Source organism: Molothrus ater, chromosome 4 (assembly GCF_012460135.2).
Source record: "Molothrus ater isolate BHLD 08-10-18 breed brown headed cowbird chromosome 4, BPBGC_Mater_1.1, whole genome shotgun sequence".
Taxonomy (NCBI): domain Eukaryota; kingdom Metazoa; phylum Chordata; class Aves; order Passeriformes; family Icteridae; genus Molothrus; species Molothrus ater.
The window spans coordinates 36,416,644-36,435,783 of NC_050481.2; positions in this window are offsets into that span (position 1 = coordinate 36,416,644).

Sequence of the window (19,140 nt, forward strand, 5' to 3'; positions counted from 1 at the left end):
TCTGCCAGAAGTGAGCTCAGGCCTCTGTAAGAAGTGCACGTCCCATGTTCTGCTGCCTCAGCAAAGAGAGTGGGTAAATGGCACACTTATTTAGAAGCAAACCTTTGGAAACTGAGCCTGCCTACTCATGGTGCTCCCATCCAGCAGGGTGCTCCCCGCTCTCTGCTGGAGATGGGCAGCTGGGATGGAGAGAGCAGGATGCACGGCTGTGCCTCTGCCTCTAGTTCTGGTTAGAAACGTGAGGAAGGACATTTTTGCCACTGTGGTTACACGCACATGGCCACTTCATAGGGGAGGGAGGAGATAGCTGCAGGCAGCGGCTCTCGGAGCGGGACAGCCTTGCCTTTTCAGGGTGACAAAACGCCTGCTGCTCCCTCTGCCTTGCTCCAGAAATTCTTCCCTGGTGCAGAGCCCGGCCCCAGCGTTCCGTGCCTTAAATGAGACCAGGGTAATGCCTGCGGAGTACGCGGTGTCCCAGCGCAGCCCTCGCCGGGAGCAGGGAGCAGGCGGGGAGCCTGCCGGCCATGCACAGCAGCCGGCACTGCCTAGGTATAAGCAGGGATAAGACTTGGACAAGAGAGAGAGCATAGCGTGCTGAAGCGCTGGATTTGAATGCCTTTTTAGTTACTTGCAAATAAATTCTGGTCTGAGTAATTTGAGAGTTTTATCGGAAGGTGTAAGAAAAGGGTATTAGGATTATTAACTTGCTTTCTTTTTAAGTTTTCTTGTGTTTTCCAGGGAACATATGTGTTTTCAGAACTCTTTTTCAGAGCCCTGTCTGGACAGCAGTCCAGTGAGCTGGCAGTTTTGTACATAAATTGGAATATGTGAGGGATAGTTTTCTTCAGGAGATGTCTTGCTGCATTTTGAGAAAAGATAGTTCAAACAAAGTTGGTGTTTGGCTGGTAATTTTTTTTTTGCTCTCCTCCATAGTTCCATGTATGATATTTTCAGTCACTGAAAACTTCCAGGAACGAGAGGAAGTTTTCTCCCTTGTGATGCTGCTACAGAGTAGAGACTGAGAAGCAAAGTGGGATCTGGAGGAAGCAAAAGTTTTGAGGAATGTCATCAGCGAAATGCCACCCAAAAGGAAATCACTATGACTGCTGTAAAATAACCCTTTAAGGAGTTAAATGTGAGGTGTGGGAAATGAATGGAAGGGCTGGGGAGCCTGCATTGGGAGAAAGTGCATAGCAGTACTTCCAGATCTTGCCTTCTTTCCCTTTCTCCACTTTGCCCCGACCCACTGAATATCTGTTTCTCTGCTGTCTGTCTCGCTCCTTGTCTCTCCAGCCCTGATGGCCTTTTCTTCATTTTCAGTTTCCTTGGGCCTTTCTGCTCCAGCCCCACATCCCCGTGGGCTCAGCAGCCGGTGTCTGGCACAGGCTGGCAGGGTGCCAGCTCTGACAGAGGGCTATTGAACACTGCAGCAGCCTTTTTGTTCCCTACCATGGCATCTGGGATCTACAGGGGAACCAGAAGGAAATCTTGCTTTTTCACCCTCCTTCATCTGTGTAGAGAGAGTAATCCTGAGCTGTGTTTGACTCATTTTGTTTGGAGACACTCTTTTAGATGTACATATATCCCTGTTTCTGTCTGAAGAGCTATGGCATTATTAGAGGTAGGATGCAAAGCAGAGCTCCTTTGGGTTTTTTTTTCCTCTTCCCCAGGCTGAAATCAGTGAGAAGTGATGGCCCATGAGGAGGCAGTGGCAGATGGAGGCAGGAGGGGGTGTGACAAGGTAGCAGCAGCAATCTGTAAGAGAGAAGTAGTTTTCAAAGGAGAATGGCCCCTGGTAGGGTGAGACAGAAGAAAGAAAAGGCAGCATTAAAATTCATCTGCAAAAGCATGGCTGTCTCTGACATGTAATATTATTCTAGACTAAATTTGTGTAACATGCCCTGGGAAAATTATATTTTTCTTCCTTTTTTCTTTTATTTTTAAGCACCCAGTGCACTCTAAAATGTGCTTTGCATTTTTAACGTGAGCCACGCAGGTTTAGCTTTTTGCTGTCAATGAAAACCACTTTGCATCTTATTTGTATCCTTGATACCAGCACTAAGCTCTTTTCAGGCTGACAGTGAGAAATAGCAATGCATCTCCACTCACAGTAAATCTCCTTAAAAGATACCACTTTACCTTTGAGTTAACTGGCTCATTCATACATAGAGCTCATATAAGGAGATCTATAAGGAGCCCCAGAACCTGATTTTGGCAGATGATGCAGTCTAAAACTGTACTTGAAGATTATAAAAGAATATAAGTATTATAGGGATGCATAAAGACCTTGGAGACATAATGCCAGTAGTAATGACAGTGCCAGCAGAGCTAAGATATTAACTGCTGTCACCATTTGTTACAGGACCACAGTGGGTTAGGGACCTGGGATTCAATCATCAGCACAATGGGCTTTTAAGCAAAGATAAAAGTCTTATGTGTTCATTTTGCAAGTACACATAAGTGTAAAACAAATATATCTCATGTCACATTTTTCATCACTCAAATTTTATTATATCAGTCAGAAAAAGTATTTGGAAACAGTTTTTGTGGTTTTATTTTGTGTAATTTTATTTTTTTTCATTTGTTCTCTTGATTTTTTTCTTTTATTTTAAAGAAAATGTGCTGTTAAATGCTCTACAATTGCCTTTGTAATTCTTGCATCTGATAATTTGCTTTATGCCTCGTACTTGCATTAGCCTGGGGGATTCATCTGAGTTTTCTGGAACACCTTCATTGTTTGTTCTGTACAGTACTTCTTGTTCATCCAGCATTTCTTCTATTCCTTGCCTTTGTTTTTGGGCACTGCTTTACTTCCAGCTGCTGTTTTCTGCACAACTCCTTTATTTCCTCTCTCTCTCTGATTTTTGGCTTACTAGTATTACTGTCAGTTTTCACAATTATTTTTTCTGCGGGTTGCAATCTGTGCTTGGTTAAAATGTAAACCCAAAGTACTGGACCAATCAAAGGCATCTTTCAGTGTATTTCCTCAGATCAATGGCCTCTTGGCATGCTCAGGCTGCTGCTGGCTTTTTCTCTGAAGGCAGAGAGGATGCAGTATACTCAGAACCTGCGATGTAATGAACCATTAGTTTCAGACAGGCCTAATGAGTCAATGTTTTAAGCGTGTATGTAGAAAGTTTGGTGTCTCAAGCTCGCAAATGAGTCTGAATGTGTTATTGAAAAATTATTTTTAATTGAGAAACTATGCCCAGCCATCACAGATATTGCTTGTGTGATACCTAGAAATCCATGCCTGCTCTGATTCTCTAATGACTCAGGATGTTATTGGCTCTATCGCCTGCGCTAGTTTCTGTCTAGTTAAAGAAAATAAAACTGACAATAAAAACAAAACCTGCAAACTTAATTATAAGATTTGACGTAGTTTTCTTTAATCACCACCACCAAAACCATGGTTGCTGCACTGCCTGTTGGAGTGCTGTGCCTGTCCCATGGCAGCTGTGACCCTACGCCAGGCTGCGTGCTGTGCGCTCAGCTCTGCAGCGTTGCAGTGGCACCATGAAGGCTTGTCCAGCCTCCAGACTGGACAGCCAGCTGAGCCCTGAAAGGCTTCAAGGGTGACCACGTGAGGCAAGAGCATCATTGCCCAGGTTGGCTAGCCTAGGGAGGACAGCCTTAAAAAGGAACAAGATGGGAAGGAAGATGGCAGCCCAAAACTGAGGGAGGAAGCCATCGTAACCTCGAGAAACTTGCAAAAGAATCAGGAGCAGAGAGAGGATTCTGTGCAGCTAATGGTTAGGCTGCCACTTAAAGGGCCTGGAGAAACAGGCTGTCAGGAACACCATGGTGTTCAACAAAAGCAAACATAAAGTCCTGTATGTGAGGAAGAATGGCCCCAGGCACTACAATGGGCTGTGGCTGGAGCACAGCTTTGAGAGTAACATCTGAGTGTCCTGGATGGCACCGAGATGGATGTGCCAGCAGTGGACTCTTGCAGAAAAAAAAGCCAACAGTATCCTGGCAAGAGGAGGAGCGTTGTCAGCAAGCTGGGGTGGTGATCCTTCTCTTCTTCACTGGTCAGACACACACTGAATGCTGAGTCCAGATCTGAGTGACCTAGTGTGAAAGGAATGTGGATGAACTGGAGTGAAACCAGTGAAGGGCCACAAAGGTGATTGAGGGACTGGAGCATCTATTGTACAAAGCCTCTGGAAGAGCTGGGAGTCTTCAGCCTGGAGGAAGGATTCTTGTGTATCTCTCCATCTAAAAATACCTGATGTGGGTTGGGCAAAAGAAGGAGCCAGACTTTGCTTAGTGGTGCCCAGTGGCAGGACAAAAGGCAGTGGACACCGGCTTGATCAGAGGAGATTCCACCTCAAAATCTAAAGAACTTTTTTATCTGTGAGCAAGGTAAAACAGTGACCACAGAGACTATGGAGATCTCCTTAGAGATATAAAACCCCAGCTGAATACAGGCTAAGACGACCAAACTGCTGCAGCTGACCCTGCCTGCAGGAGTGTTGGACTGCTTGGTCTCCAGAGGGCTCTTTCAACCTCATCTGCTCTGTGATTTCAGCCCCTCACTCAAGTGAAAATCAGCTAGCAGTGCAGCATAGGCTCTGAACTGTACTCACCCATACTGAGTGCACCATCTTGAGTGAGCTTGTGTAATTGTGGTTTTACAAAGCAAATCTTTTGTTTGCAAACTCCCTGTCTGTCCCTATTGCTTTTTGTCTGGTCACAGCCCAGATGCACTGGAAGAGCAGCAAACGTCCCTGTGTTGTGGCAAGTGATTGTATGCCATCATTAATTTCTGAACATTAAGTATCAATGGAAGATTTTGTTTCCTTGGGAGCCTCTGATGAGGGGTTTTTGCCAAAATCTTTCTGAAGACTGCAGATGCTGTGATAGAAGCTGAATGACTCTTAGACTTAGTCACAGTTCATCTCGCAGTGATGTTCTTCCACCTGCCTTACCTGCCAGGAATAGTTTTGGGGTATAAAAGCTGAAAGGTCTTCTGCCTTTGAATCTCAACAGAACCTCTTAATTTGTTGATAGGTAATAATGAGCTCATTTTAGATGTTTATTGACAGGAAAAGGATTTGTTTGTCTAATAACTAACATAGAGTAATAGTTACAGTTCTTAAGTATTTGCCTTATTTTTGCAAAGTTGTCCCTCTGGCCTCCTTTATCCAAGGAATTATTACCCTTAGCTTCAATTACATGATCCCTTGGTATCTTCAAATTGATTTACAAAGGTTTTGCACCTGTAAAGGGCTGTAGCTCCTGAGAAGAACTGCAGCTTTCTTTTCCTAGGTCTTTATGAATCCTACAGCTATTGATAGTAAATGCTACCAGCTTTGGGGATAATACAGAATAGCTAGCAAGTCCACTGGAGTTGATAGAGCTAATGGTGTCTGTGGTATTTCATATTTCATGAGATGAAGACTGTAGAGACTTGTTAATTACACCTATGTGTGTACCCCAAATGAAGCCCCCACAAGAAATTTGGAAGTTTCACCCAAGCATTACTGCTGCTGGCTGACACTGCATTCTGCAGCCCTCTGAAATATATTTTAAAAAGATCAGTCTTCAGCTCTCAGGCAGACATGGCTCTATCAGAGGATGAAAATGAAGAGAGGAGCATCTCCACAGTCTGCAGCATTCTCCATGAGAAGTGAGACAGAGTGCTTTGCTCCTGGAAGGGCTGGGTTAAGTATGCTGTGGGCCCTGGGTGAAATCCTGCCTCTGTTTCTTTAATGTAATGAATGAAGAGGAATTTTACTGAAATCACTTTTCATTTCAGACTTTTATTCTGCACTCAAAAAACCCAAAACTTATAATGTACAAGCTACAAGATTGCATCCATAACTGACATTGAGAAAGACTGGTCCCTAGACTTTTGGGTAACAAAACTGTAAATCACAGCTGAAACCTTTTTTTTTTTTTTGAATGATATTAGGCTTGACACTCAACAGAGACAAATAATAATGGTCTTATTTGTAACATATGTCAGTGCAGCTGATTTTTAGTCAGTCTTAACTGCTAAAGGAGACCCCTTACTGTGTAGATTACTATCATCATGATCCAGAAAAATGCACAAAGAATGTTATTTGTGGAAAAATTGATTTCATCTAATCAATCTTTATTTCTGAGCAGAAGCTGAACAGGGATGACAATTATTCTCTTGCTGGGGTATACAACTTGCAATGAATACTTTTTACATTGTTCCTCTTGGTCACTATGGTTAAGTTTATTACTCTTCTGATATTATTTTATTTTTCAATATTTATATATGCTCATTCAATAGGAAAACAAGTCATAAAATGATGTCTTATATGTTTCTTTTGGTGATCCTCAAGTCAATAAAGAGTATATTTTGGTTTCCATGAGCAGTGGTCTTGATAGTTCCTTCAAAAGTACTTAGGCGACTACTTCATTGTTGCATGTTTCTTTTTATCACTGTAAATAGTTTGCAGAGCTTTTAAACTTTGCATTTAATTTTGTACATCATCTTACAGTAGATCTCTGTTTTCCAAGGTTTGAAAATAATATGCATCTTTACAAGATATCTTTCATGCAGTATATAACATATGTGTATATACAGGTCCTCAGCTGCTTCTTATGCAGTTTTCCTTAGTCGCTGGAATAACTGAAAATTTAGTCTAAAGCATTGTCAAAAATGTAATACTTTCCAGACTCTCCCTGCTTCAACAGAGATTTAAATGCATCATGTTCAGAATATCTAAAACTGAATTATTAGTTTATAATCTTTGCACAGCCTCTTGATTGTGTTAGCAAGACCTGACAGTAGAGTGTTGGGTGAACATTATTCAACTCTTCAACACAGAACTAGTAGAGTTCAGCATGTTTTGACACTAAGTTGCCCAAGAAAAAGGACAACTTTACATAAAGCAAAAGCAATTAAACTATTTACTATTGTTTTCTGCAACCTTGGCTCTTTTTAAGCTTAAGATATACCGAACACATGGACAATAAAAAACATAATTTGACATGTGTGTATTTATGTAAATGTTTATAGAAAATTAATATTTTCTATATATTGCCTTAAGCCTGCTCACCACCAAATAATCAGGACTTCCTACAGAGGATTACAGAATGGGTAAGGGTGAAAGGGACCACAGTGGCTCGTCTGGTCCAGGTTTCCTGCCAAGCAGTGTCATCCAAGAGCATATTGCCTTTCTCCTTAAAATATTTCATCATCAGATTTGCAAGGCACCTCTATGGGAGTAAACTATAGCAACAGTTTCATCTGGCTTTTGTGTATGTATCTTAGCATAAAAATTTAATTGCCTGTATGACATACATTTGCAGTAGATTTCCCACTAGATGATTAACATTTTGTGTCTCTTTTTGGTTTATGTTTTCTATTTTAATAGTTAAAAAATTGCAGAGAAGTCTTTCTGTCCATAGGGTGACAACCCAAGCATGAGAATTCTTCACATTTCTTGAGGCATGCTCGTTAGGGAGAGGGCTGGTTAAAACCAGTTCAAAAGGTTACCCAGTCCCTGTTTGCCACATATTTTTGTTGGGTTTGTTGTGCTGTAGTGGGAATGTCTCCCTGGGATTCACAAGTCAAGTGAAAATGATTATTTGAGTTGTACTTCCTTTTAACCCCTCTTGTCAATGCCGTTCCTCACTGTTGGACTTGTGTAATTCAGAGTCAGTGTTACCAGATTGTTTTTGTCAGTACCAGCACATTAGCATGCACAAAAGGGACTGGTTCTGTACTCTGAAATATAAACTGTCACTAAAAGAGCTTGTACAGTTTGGCAAACCTGGAAATAACTGGCATTCAAAGCAGCAAATTGACTTCTAGGTGCTGAATATTCAGCGTTTATAAAGTCATAATGAGAAATTCATGATTGAAGGCTCTTTGCATTAAATTTATTGGGTTTGCTTTCTCACCAACTTAATAAACATAGGAAGGCTTACATAAATCCCAGTTCTCATTCTGCCAGTTCTAGAGGGCTTTTAGTTATCCAATAAGAAAGTAATTTTTTGTTAGTTGTATTCTATAAAGCTGGATTTGAAGAAAAGTGTGAAGACTTGTGGTTTGAATACTCCTGCAGTGTTTACTGCAATGCTCTTTTCTTTGCTTAAATTCTACATGGTTGATCTTGCCTAATTAATGAATTCTTAAATTCTCCTGTTGGATAAAGATTGACTTCTGCTCTCATATTACTTGTTGATGAGTCTAATTTCATGTGGAAAACAAACCTAAGCATAGCTGATTTACTAATTTTTCTTATCTTTATTTGCTATTCCAGTTCTATCACTGTCCTATCACATATAAAGCTCAGACAACACCACCCAAACCCCCAAGGCATTTAAAATGTAAAATTATGAATGCTGTTAACAGCACAGAGCATACCAAAGGTGGATTCTGAGGAGGAATAAATCAGCCTTGGAGTGACCACCACTTACCCCTAGCTAGTAAAGCTAAATCACTGGGTGGGTAATGATTTTTCTAAAAAGTCACTTATTCCTTTGGGCTTTTATTTTCACAGTTTATGCTTTGAAGAGGTTACATGTCATTTATAGGTTGTTTTGGCTGTTTCTGGCTGCTCATGGCTGGGATTTTTCTTAAATTTAAACCCCAGGGCTTGGTTCTGCATGGGGTGGCTAATAGATGAGGGGGATAATGCTTCCCCACACCAGCTCCTAGGAACGGAGTGCCCTTGGTCTGTTAGCACTATTAAAAGTATGTAAGACATGTATGGAAGGGGCAGTCCTCAGAATGCTGAGGAACTTCCTTCCTTGGTGGCTTTCCTGAAGAAATGAGATTTCTAACAAAAAGGGGTTGTGAATAAAGATTAGTCTGTAAAGTGTAATGCAGTTGCCTGATGATGGAGAAGGTGTTCCTGCACAAGATTAAAATGTAGAGAAAGACTATCCAGTTCAGGAAGATATAAAGTCTGTGTCCATCATGTGAGATCTTATGCACTAAATATACCAGGGTTTTCAGGGCTCTCAGAGCTAGTTTTATGCATGTTATTAAACATCTGTCTGTGTATATGTTATTAAACATCTCTCGAAAATTAGTTGGGTTTGTTTACAAAGAAAAGTGATAAGTTATAGCAAGATTCTGTAGAATATAAAATACGTTTTGATTCCAGGAGGCAAACACAGTATAATTGTCATTGAAAGTGTCTAAGTTCACATAATACACAAGAATATGGTCTTGTCATGTTCATGCAAATAGCTCTCTGAGAAAAGTTCTTTATTTGATTTGCTTGAACTTTTCATTCAGGCTTTGTAGGAATACGCCCTTGATCTTTTATCAGAGGAATCTGATCCCCACAGTTCTCCATACTGTGTGATTGGTGTCCAGTCTTGCCACCTTTTACTCATGTAAGCAATGTTTAATTATTTAAATTTGTCTTTTATGGAACTATGTGTGGATGGAGGGAGAGCAGAATTTGTTTGTTGGTGAGCCAGACAACTTCAGAGTAGGAAACTGGGAGATTGGGCTAGTAAGGAAAATAGATTATTTAAACTTTTTCACCCTGTGGAAAGTAAAAATATAACCTAAATAATTATTTGCTTTAGATATTAATGACCACTGTAGAAAAATACAACTGCCACAGGAGAAAAAGTTATCAGTTAGTGAAGCTGGTTTTCGATTTCTTCTACCCATCATCATTACCCTGAACAGCAATCCTGACCTGTAGGTATTAAGTCTGAAGTTTGCAGAATTGCATCACTCCTTCCATCCTTCCTGAACCTCTGCTTAAAGGAAGGAAGTTACAAGAGGGCACTTTGTCTATTTGGTGGTGGAGAGAGAGAACACCCCTAATGCTACTGAATTTGGGAAGGATGCCAGTTCTGCCACTTAAGAACACAAAATTAAAATTAAAAGTAATCCTCCCTGATTACTCATTAAGATTAAAAAAAAAAAAAAAATTAAAGTTCATGGCCTAGTTGATGGTCTGAAGACATCTAGCTTGCAGAGATTCTGATCGCTGTGATTTAAATTGTACCCCAGCAGTGTAAATAAGAAAGGAAAGAGGTGGCATCACAGGAAGAACATTGCAGAAATTGTACCTCATTACTACATGACAAGGCAGTGAATGAGGTTTATATAATCAGCTTCGGACAACTTCATCTTCAAAATGCAGGGGTAAGTATTAAAATCTAGAACTGGCTTTCCTTAATGACATTTTTAAACAGGCTGTTTGACTTCATTCAAAACTAACTCTCCTTTAAAGCTGTTTTTATTAGTTAAAGCCTGACTTGAACACAACCTTTTTTACTGATCAGACAGGTGGCTAATGTGTGACTTTGTGCTGTTTCTTTGCTTGTTCTGACAGTGCTGATCACACACCAAACTTTCCATTGCCTGGAGAACTTACATCAGGATAAATGTGAATCTGTCCATAGGGTTAGTTTGAGAGCACAGTCACGATACAGGGATTGTGTATAGCACAAACATCCATATTTTTAGAGGTAATGTCTATTTTATGCTGCCTCCCACTGCCCAGCCCTCCCTGTTGCTCTGCCCTGGGCAATGGGGATGTGAATCTTCTGAGGGCTGCTAAAGACAGGCTGTGTTTTCATCCTGAGGGAGAGCAACCCTCAGCTGGGATATCCAAGCTTCATCTTTGGACAGGCTCTAATAGCACCTTAAATTTTTTTTTTTTGTAAGAACCTGGTTAAGTCTCTGCTTATGAGTTTATGAGAAGCCTCTCTCCTATGGAATATGTGAATATTTAAATTCTGATTGCTCCCCTTTGCATTCTGCAAAAGAAATGAAATTAAATAATTGGTATCAGATTGAACACCTGCACATGTAAAAGACAATAAGTAAAATAATTGTATTAACCTTGTGTAATCAGGTTTTCCTTGCCATTAGTACACCTACAGCAGTACTGTGCCTTCTCAACAGCTTACATGGTGGTCTTTGAGTGTGCTTTTCTTGTGCACACACACACAGAGTCCAACCAGAATAACATTATTCATTATATTGACTGAAAAAAGCAGAGATGCTTTGGGATTTTCACCTGAGAGGTTTCTAAAACTTCATAGCAGAAGACATTGAACTCCCAGGTCTAGCTTAAGTTAACCCTTCTTTCATTAGACAAATGCAGTCTGTGGCTTCCAAAAGTCCCCTTCAATAGTTTCATGGTTCTGTGAAACACCATGGTACAATGCCTTCATATCAGGCACAGTTACAGTGCTTCTAAAATTACAGTTTATTATGAAAATGTAGAAAAAAGGGGTCTAAAACTTTCTCATGAGGAGAGGTGGTGGGGCAGGCAGCAATATCTGCTTTCTGGTGGCCATCAACAGGACCTGAGGAAACAGCATGAAACTGTGTCAGGGAGGTTTAGGTTGGATGTTAGGGAAAGGTTCTTCATCCAGAGGGTTGTTGGGCACTGGAACAGGCTCCCCAGGATAGTGGTCACAGCACCAAGCCTGACAGAGCTCAAGAAGTGTTTGAACAATGCTGTCAGGCACGTGGCGTGACTCTTGGGGCTGTCCTGTGCAGGGCCAGGAGTTGGACTTCAATGATCCTTGTGGGTTCTTTCCAAATCAGCTTATTCTATGATTCTGTGAAGAAGCAAACCAGCCAGTTCATCCTCCTGTGCCATTGGTCTTCTGAGCAATATCCTGCAGGGGAGGAAGCACCACCCTTTTTAGAGAGCATGACCCATTTTTGTGCCTAGCATGTAAAGTTTGCACTTCGGCTTTTGCAAAGAATGAACTGTCCAGATGACCAAAGCACAGGGTACAAATCATGTCTGCTGGCTGTCCAGCATGTCCCATGTGCACTTACACGCCCCAAAAGCAGGATTTCTCCTTCCCCAAAACACTGGCCTTGCTCTCTTTGGCATGACAAGATATGATTGAGCAGCGTTATCAAATGGCAGCGACAAGGAGAGCTCCACTCAGGAATCTGATGACTTTGTAGCAGATAGTTAGGAGGAATGTGTGGGTTTTTGTGAGCTGCTGAGATAGTTACTGCTGTAACTATCATTCCAGGTCCTGGAATGAGCATCTGCACAGGCAGGTAAAGCCGGGACAGACGGCAGAGGGCACAAGTGAATGCCTTAAGCATCAGGGCTTGCTTCTGACGGGAATCTGAATTTCTCTGGTAGTGTAAGTGTACCCTTTCCGTTCAAACATCCCCCCCCCCTCTTTTTAGCATGTGCTGTCTGTGCCTGTCTGCCTGTCTGCCCCTCCAGTGCTTCCCAGTCACCACTTAGAGGAAGGCATTGCTCTTGGTGAACTCGCCCCAGATTATTTCTGAGGTTTGTTAGAGAAAACAAACCTGTGTGGTTGGGTTTGCCTGTTTGGTTGGGGGGGTTTGTTTGTCTCTTTGGATTTTTTTTTTTTTGGGTCTATTTTTTACACTATCACACATTTCTGCGGGACCTTTTCACCAATTTAGGGAAAAAAAAACCCCAAAAACCCAAGAAACAAATCGGGACAAGCTAAACCAGTGCACGCTGCTGAAACTTGTTATTTGGTGCCACCTGGTGTCGGCGTGTCCGGCCGAGGCGGGCGAGGTGCAGGAGTGGTGCCGGGGCTGGCGGTGCGGGAGCGGTGTGGGAGCGATGCAGGAGCGGTGCGGGAGCGATGCAGGAGCGGTGCGGGAGCAGTGCGGGAGTGGGCCCGAGTCCGGCGGTGCGGGAGCGGTGCGGGAGCGGTGCGGGAGCGGTGCGGGAGAGGTGCAGGAGAGGTGCGGAGAGGCGCGGGAGCGGGCCCGAGTCCGGCGGTGCGGGAGCGGTGCGGGAGCGGTGCGGAGCAGTGTGGGAGCGGTGCGGGAGCGGTGCGGAGCGGTGTGGGAGAGGTGCGGGAGCGGGCCCGGGGCCGGCGGTGCGGGAGCGTTGCAGGAGCGGTGCGGAGCAGTGTGAGAGCGGTGCCGGAGCGGTGCGGGAGCGGGCCCGGGACCGGCGGTGCAGGAGCGGTGCGGAGCGGTGTGGGAGCGGTGTCGGAGCGGTGCGGGAGCGGGCCCGGGGCCGGCGGTGCGGGAGCGTTGCAGGAGCGGTGCGGAGCGGTGTCGGGAGCGGTGCGGAGCAGTGTGGGAGCGGTGCGGGAGCGGTGCCGGAGCGGGCCGGGGCCGGCGGTGCGGGAGCGGTGCGGGAGCGGTGCCGGAGCGGTGCCGGAGCGGTGCGGGAGCGGGCCCGGGACCGGCGGTGCGGGAGCTCCGCTGCGCCGCGCCCGCAGCCGGCCGGATCCGCTCCGCAAGGAACCCACCCGCACAGAACAGACAGCTCTGGGCTTTCCGCGGGAAAGGCGGTCAGTCCGCGCTGGAATTCGCCGGGACAGACGGCAGAGGGCATGAGTGAATGCCTTAAGCATCGGGGCTTGCTTCTGACGGGAACTTGAATTTCTCTGCTAATGTAAATGTACTCTGTCCCTTCAACCTTTCCCCCCTTCTTTTTAGCATGATGATGATGACGATGTCAATGATTTGTCAAATCAATGATTTGTCATTGATCTCTGCAGGCTTTGTTTTAATTTCTGTGTATTTCTTCTATATACCTCCTGTATAAATACAAAGCAAATTATTGCGGACAAACCCAGGTCTGTTCTGCCGGAGGGGATGGGAATGCACCCGCTGAAAAAAGACTAAAAACTGAGGCGTATGGCTGAGGAAGTCTAAGCTTGACGAGGAATAGCAAAAAGCTCAAGCCGTTTTTCCCTCCTTACTGCTCAGTTATTGCAAAAAGAGTCAACTGAGAGGTCCTTTTGATGGGAGAATTGCTGGGTTTACCAGACCCGGTGGAGTGCCTCTTTAAATCTGTGAGACTGATCAAAAGAAAACACTCAGCTACTCTAATCCTTTATAGGCATGTTTCACTCTTGTACTATTTAATTTCTGATAGGCAAGTTCAGGACTGAACTAATTTATTCCTGGCATGAAGCCTGGGATGTAACATGCCAAAGAGCAGTATATAATAACTACAATTGGATGGAGGAGCATAGGTCAGCACATGTTTCACACCACTCCTTTTACTACTGGAGTCATGGGGTAAAATCTACTCTTTTTGCCAACTTTGGTGAAGGTGTAAATGCACATGCACAATGTAATGGCTTTAAATCTTGGAATCCTACTTGTATGCACCAGATGGATCTTGTATAAACGTTCCACTTTACAGCATGTTAGCATTTGCTAGTAGTTAGCTGGAGGTTATAGCTGCCAGACTGCTTTGTGGCAGTTTCCAGGCTTAAAAAAAAAAAAAAGCAAAAAGAGAGAACACAAACAGAGAAAACAACCACCCACACAAGAGAGAATGTCCGAATAATAGATAAAACTAGTTTTAAGAATTGCATGTACCTGTGTTAGTTCATGAATAGTATTTGATTTGACTTGTCCTGATTTGAACTACCTGGGTTACATGCATATTAAGATTTTTGTGAGAAGCTACCTTATCAGTAGTGGTTGAACAAATCTTATAAATGTGTATATATATATACACACAAGTGTATATATTTTTCTTAAGAACAATTCTGCAACCTAGATGGGTTCCAAATTAATTTAACAATAATTTAATTTCATTATATAGGTCAGAAGTATTTTTCAGCTTATGCACTACCATACATAAAACGCATTTTTGCTATCTGAATTTTAAAATGCTTTTGTCTAGGCTAACTAGAAGTCTAACTCTTCCATTCTACATCTTTAAGACATGATAATTTGTATTTTAGGAGGCCATGAATTCTTGCCTCCAGTCCAAATTTGCTATTCTGTATACTTCAGGCGTATATTAATGATCTTGGAAAATATGCTTTAGAATGTCTACTTTTCATATTTCTCCATTTCTCTTTCCTTTTCATTTTCCTTTAGAATTAAATATGTAATTGCTGATAGGAAAAAAAAAAAAGACAAAAGAAGGTTCCAAAAACACAGGAGAAAAAATTCACCAGTTTTATGATGCATGTATATAAAACCTAAAATACTGACTGGGCAATTGTTAGAAACAGGGCAAAGCCAGGCCTTTCTTAGCTGGTGTCTTTCTCTTGTTTTCCTTCTACTGCCTAATTCCCACTTCCTCCCACAACTTTCTTGTACTCCAACCAACAACCACTTTTTTGTCCTAACGAAAAGCACGTCAACACTTCAGTTCCAACATTACTGCTACAGGTGTATAGTAAGAGGTACATGGTGCTGCCAGTGACTTCCAGGAGGATTTCATCACACTGACACAGGACAGTGGGGTGCTGTTAGTCCTGCCAAGTGTGAGGGACATCTTCATCCCTCACTCTCTCCCCTGAGTGTGTCAGAAATTCAAAGCCTTGGTATAATCTGGCTGCAACCCTGAAGAGGCAGCGCCTCTGGGCATGGAGAGGAGCATCCAGCCATGTTTGGTGCTCCCCTGAAAGTCAGTTGCTGCAAAATTCCCCCTGCCTTGCACCAAAGGCATTGGAAATCACACTCTTGAGCTCTCAAACACAGCACATGGGCTCTGTTTCTGTGCTCATTTTAACTTAAGCAGGTACTTGCTTTGGGGGATTAGTCTGGCAAGATCTGTCTCTGTCCTCTGCTAAACCTGGACGGCACCACTCCTGGCAACTGGCTATCGGGTCATGGCAATTTGTAACTTTGTGATTTCCCTCCTCTACAAGGTCATGTTCAAAGTCTTTTGTTGTGAGGGAATTTTTTTTCCCCTAAGTTCCTCCCATACATGAAGAAGAAAACACTGTGATTTCTGTGATCATAGCCAAATGTCACAACTACATCTGCTGCCTTTTCCTTGCAAGGTCTTGCCACTAGTCCTGCATTTAACTTCAGGGAATGGTCTCATGCAGCATTTATAGATGATAATGTCACATTTTTAAAAATGTAGTTAAAAATGTCTGGAAATTTAATAGTTACACTTCCCACCATGGAAAGCAGATTTGCAGAAAAACTAATTGTTACCAATAGCTCCAATTGCCAGCCTGGATCATTAAACTTTGCCTTGGGTCAGCCTTTCACTCTGCCTGATTATTAAGCACAGATTAAGAGGCTATTGCTAGCATTGACTTTGGACTCATGAGGCATCGCTGTTCTCAAATACTGTGCACTTTATCTGAGCGAGCTTAGCAGCACAGCACTTTTCTTAAAACTTCCATTAGGGACCAGCTTCCAGAGGGACAGAGGGCTGTAATCAGATTATTGCTTCCTGCTGGATGCAGAGGATACAGGCTTCTGCTTGTCTCACGCTGCCGCCGGGCCCCTCCCTGCTGCCTTCAACAGCTGAGGAATTGTTGAATGGCCACGGTCTGGGGGCTGTGTCCTTTTGTGCTGGGAGGGCTGGCATTCCCTGCTGCTCTCCCTACTGGATTGCTCGGTGGAGCATTTTAAGCTTTGGAAGTGTTTGTTTCTAAGCTCACCATGCGTTTTAATTCTGCGCTGCTGACCAGGATTGGTCTATGTGGGAGACGAGAGCTTTAAAACACCTTTGGATGTGGTTTCCTAAAAGCTTATTTACCTTATGAATTGTAAAAGAAAGAAAAAGAAAAAAAAAAAGAAGAAATGTGTGTACCACGCTGGGCCATGCAGAGTTTCCAGGCACATCTTACCAATAAAAAAAATCTTTCCTGCCTGTTGAATTTATGGCTGAGATAGCCAGATTACTAGAAACACTTATGTGTTTAATCTTTTCATGTTTTGAGCGGGAGAAGGTAAGGCAAGGAAAATGCCATAGAATTGCTTTTTATTTTGTGGAGGCTGTAAATTCTGTTATGGAAAATGTAATAAAGAAGCAGCTTAAACAAAAAGAGTGGCTGTGTGAAATCGCAAAATTTCCATTGGGTGAAAACAAATCCTAACTTTATGTCCGTTTCCCTGGAGAGATGTAATGTGAATGCTTACAGCTGGCTTTAGTTTCTTATTCCCTGATTAGGTTTAAATTAAAGGAGGGATGTCATATTGAATTATGAAAAATTACTTATTTTGCGTATTTTGGTTTATACGTACTTTCTATCACAGTCTCACTGTGGCGTTCACAAGGACCTACTGAACATGTGCACACAAATAATATTAAAAGTGAACTGGCTGCAGTGTAGTGCTTCTGACAGAAATGTGTCCACCTTCCACCAGGAAGGGAAAACTACCCTGCCATGCTGAGCCTTCCCCTGCCAGACAGGTTGGTTGCTGGCTGAGAAAGAGGGGCTGTGTCCTACCGAAACCTCACCTGCAGCTCCCTCTGCTCCAGTGGTCCTGCTGAGGGACCAGAGCCCAGAACAGCTTTGCCAGCCCAGATCAGAGAGGACAAGTTCCCCGAGACTGTCAGTGTGTCCAAGGCTGAACAATACCTGGAGCAAGCTGAGCAGGAGGGGAGAAGGAACTGTCTCAACCATCTATGCCATTCCTAAATGCAGGCTCTTTATTTTATGTCTGCTTTCAGCAAGCATTCAGGAGATCCTGAATGCTCAGAGGTTTGAAATTCACTCTCTGGGGAGATTTATGTCTCCCTTCCACAGACAAGTGCTTTTTCACTGGAGAAGATGGTATTATATGACTTACCTAAGTAGTCACAGCTATTGGTGGAGCTCAGATTGGGTGCAGATTTGGTTCTGGCACAGATGAAAAGATTACAAGAACTTGGTTCGAGCAACTGGCACACTCAAAGTCTTTGTATGGCTGCGTACAAAGACAAAAACCTAATTGTAAATTGGTTTTAAAGCATTTCATGGGATACTTCCATTATAATATTTCTAGCAAATTACCAGCTCCACAAGAGTTGTAAGACATAAAGGATTCATTAATAAAAACTACTTTGGTAAATAAATAAATAAATATGTAAGCATTTTTAAATTAATATTTTAATTTAATATTTTTAAAATAGAGTATGAAAAAAAGAAAATTATATGAATTGGACAGAAAAAGTGCTGATTTGAGTGATGGTGTTTACAGAGCTATGCTGTGTACTGTAGCACACCGTTTGGGGTGGGGATCAAAGAAGAAGAGGTCTTGCAGGAGCTCTGTGCCTGGTGGGTGTCTGCAGTTTGCACAAAGAATGAACAACTTACTAGCACAGACTCTGCAGTGCAACATGCATTAATGTATTAATCTAGAGATGCAAAATAAAATGTTGCCTTGCTGCAGCTGGAAGTCATGCTCCTCTTAGATGTGCACAGAACGGAACATCCCCTCTATATCTTTGTGCTGCTGTGATCATCTCTCCTCTTTTTCCTTCTCCACAAGAGGTTGTAGTTACCATGCTGTGGTTTTAAGTGGAGAACAAGGAGCCTGCTGTTGACCTGCAGGGTAATTGCAACAAAAAAGGTAGGATAATATTCTGAGAAGTGGGATTCTCAAAGCTGACAGGTAAGGGAAAAGGAGGATGGAGACAATGGTGTGAGAAGCGGTTTGGCCATGAGCCTCTGGGTATCCTGGGGAGCAGCACATCTCAGGTGTGTTTGCCTTGGCTTCCACTGGGCTTCCCCAAATGTTCTGTCTCCCAGTCCCAACTAGCATTAACCCTCCCTCCTCTAAAGATAGGATATTTGGGCTAGGTCTGCTGCTGGGGAAGGGGAGACCACCCCTGGGAATGCAAACAGTGGCAGTGCCTGGTGGTGGGGGTGCTGCAGCCTGTTCCAGAGCATCCTGGTGGCTGAGTTCTCCCTGCATGCCTCAGAGCCTGGGAAGGAAGAGGAGACCATGGAGCAGCATGTGAGATGAGAAAGCTGCTGGTTGCCACTGAGCTTCTTGAGACACTGCTTTAAGAAAAAAATAATAATCATGGCACTGTCATACAGCAGAGATATATGGCCATACCCTTATAATTAATTATGTGACTAAAGAGTAATTCTCCTGCCCTACCATTCTGTCTAGAACACAAGGAAGTTAAAACCCCACTCCCTCCTTTTCAATGTGCTTAGAAACATCTAATCTGAGGACTCCTTCAGTGACCATCAGCACAGCCCCTGGTTTTCATCACCCTGAGTAAAGAGCAGTCTGAAGATGGTGACAATTTGCCAGTCCCAATGTGTAACACTACTTCTAATTCTCTTCAGTCAAGTCCATCTTTAGGTTTGATTCATGCCACAAAGCACTGGAATCTGCCACAAAACACAGCCTCTGCAGGAGCCAGTAGCTGCCTCATGGTCCTTATCCCCTAGGAACTGAATGTGTCTTAGTGTATAAGCTGTCATGTCCTATCAACATCTTATGCATCAGCTTTTTCCTGTCTGCTGGTCTAAAGACATTTGGATATCTGTAGT